At 38.4% G+C, this 2610-nt stretch overlaps 1 non-coding gene across 1 annotated transcript; it reads right to left on the reverse strand.

Moving 5' to 3' along the window:
• Nucleotides 1-520: 520 nt before the first annotated feature.
• LOC122150533 lies at nt 521-623 on the reverse strand. The gene has a single exon (XR_006163715.1). It is a non-coding gene; the product is annotated as a U6 spliceosomal RNA (small nuclear RNA).
• Nucleotides 624-2610: the final 1987 nt, after the last annotated feature.

A 2610-nucleotide genomic window follows, 5' to 3' on the forward strand; every position in this document is an offset into this window, starting at 1 on the left:
CAATAAAGCAAGAGATTCCTCTGAGCCTAGTTACTTCAGCAGCCCAACAAAGGCCTTTGTCCTAGGGAAGGTCCTCAGCTCACAAGGCTGCAGCCTAGTGATTAAAGCACTTGGCTGCCAACCAAAAAGCCAGTGGCACAAACCCTCCCCAGCTGCCGCACAGGAGAAAGACAAGGAAATCTGTCTCTGCAGAGATCCGTAATCCTAGAAGTCCCACAAAGAAATACCACTCCATCCCAAAATGGCTTGGTATGACTCAGAATTGGCTTGACAGCAGTGGAGCTAGCTTGGTTTACTAGTGGTTGGTTGTTTTATTCCCTTTCACTGGCTTCCTTCTTGCTCCATGGATGCCTGTGCTACTGAAGTCTGACCCATTTCCCTGTGCATTCCTCTGCTAGCTCCCACATGATTTCAGCTCACCTTAAAATCCTCCCAATCTGTGTACACGTTGTCTTTATCACCGTGTGGATTCTGTGATTTTTTTTTTTTCCTCTTCTTCTGCCTCTGTGTTTAAAATGACAAAAATATGGAATGTTCCTCAAATTTGCAGATCATCTTTGCACAGGGGCCATGTTAATCTTTTCTGTCTTACTCCAATTTTAGTATATGTGCTACCAAAATAAATATTATTTCCAACTTTTTAAGGAAGCACCATACTGTTTTCCACAGTTGTATCATTTACTGTACCACCAGCAGTGTATGAGGGTTGCATCCTCATCATCATTTGTTGTTTCCAATTTTTTTTTGAACTTTGCTGTTAACACTAGGGTGAAATGATATCTCACTGCTGTTTTGATTTGTATCTCTGTAATGGCTAAGGATCATTAACATTTCTTTATGTTTGTTAGCCACCTGCATGTCTTCATTGGTGAAATGTCTATTCATGTCCTCTGCTGATTTTTCAATGAGATCATTTGTCTTTTTATTGTTGAGATGTTGAAGTTTTCTATAAACTTTAGAGATTAGTTCCTTGACTGGTATGTCATTGCCAAAATGTTTTTTCTAGCTTGTATGTTCTCTTCTGATTCTTTTGCTGAAGTTGTTTGGTGCACATACATTTTTAAATTTTTGGAGGTCCCAGTCATTTAGTTTATATTCTGCTGTTTGTGTGTTTTAGTTATGTTTGATAGTTTATCTATGCCACAAATTGGGGCCTTTAAGCATGACCCTATTTGTTTATTTTTATAATTTTAGGCATTACATTTGGGTCTTTGATCCAAGTTGAGTTAGTTTTTTATGTTGTATGATATATGAATCCTGTTTCATTGTTGTGGAAATGGATATCCAATATTGCTAGCACAATACATTAAAGAGACCATATCTTCCCTATTTCATATGTTTCAGCCCTTCGTCAAAAATCAGCTATCCATAGTGGAAAAGTTTACTTCTGGGTTCTCAGTTCTGTTCCATTTGTCTATTTGTCTGTCATTGTACAGGCTGTTTTGACTATCATGGCTATATAGTAGGTGTTGAGATCAGGAAGTTGATGTATCCTACTTTATTCTTTTTATTACTGCTTTACTTATCTGTGTTTTCTTTTCTTTCTATATAAAGTCGGAGATGAGTTTTTTTCAATCTATTTAAAGAATGATGATGGAATCTGGATCAGAATTGCATTATATATGTAGATCTATAGTATTAACATTTTCTCAGTGTTAGGTCTTCAAATCCAAGAGAATGGTATATTCTTCTGTTTATGTAGGACTATTTTGGTTTCTTCTAATAATATTTTGCAGATTTTTTTTGTATAGGTCTTTTGTCCCTTTGGTTAGATTTATTGCTAAATATTTCATTTTGAGGGTGGCTGTTGTCTACTTCAGTAGTGATATCACCTCGGAAATGTAAGGAGGGGTCGCTATGCATTGGGATCAACTCTAAGGCAGTGTGTTTGGTTTGATTTTTACTATAAATAATATTGTTTTCCTGATTCCTTTTTCAGAGGTCCATTTGTTATGTAAAGGTGTCTAACTGATTTTTGAATGTTGATCTTATACCTTACCATTGTTGAATCCTTTTATAAGTTCTAGTGGTTTTCTTATTGGATCTCTGAGATTTTTTATGTACAGGATCATATCATCTGCTAACAGAGATATTTTAACTTCCTCTTTATCAATTTGGAAGCCTTTTATTTCTCTCTCTTGTCTTATTGCCCTGGATAGAACTTTTGTTTTGGTCACCTAGTGCCACTCTGACAGGACTACACCACAAATGGGATGGCTTGAATGAAAAGGAGTTTATTCTCTTACAGTTTGGAGGATAGAAGTCTGAGTCCAAAGTGCCAGGTTCTAGGGGCTGCGTGAAAGCCCCTAGGCCTTGGGCTTCAGTTCTGCCTCTTGCTTCTGACCCACTGAAGATAGAGACATCTCTTTACTCAGGCAGCTGCTGGCTGCTGACGCTGACAAACCTAAGGTTGATAAGTGAAAAGGCTTGTTGTTGTTTTTAGGTGCCATCGAGTCATTTCCGACTCATAGTGACCCCATGCACAGCAGAACAAAACACTGCCCCATCTCATACCAGCTCCACTATCCCTGCTATACTTGAGCCCACAGGGCTGATACCTGTGCACCATGTGCATCCTGCTGGGTTAGAAACACCAGTGGCTCAGCCTCA

This window comes from Orycteropus afer, unplaced genomic scaffold (genome assembly GCF_000298275.1).
Source record: "Orycteropus afer afer isolate SDZICR_OR568_19922 unplaced genomic scaffold, OryAfe1.0 scaffold00162, whole genome shotgun sequence".
Taxonomy (NCBI): Eukaryota; Metazoa; Chordata; class Mammalia; order Tubulidentata; family Orycteropodidae; genus Orycteropus; species Orycteropus afer.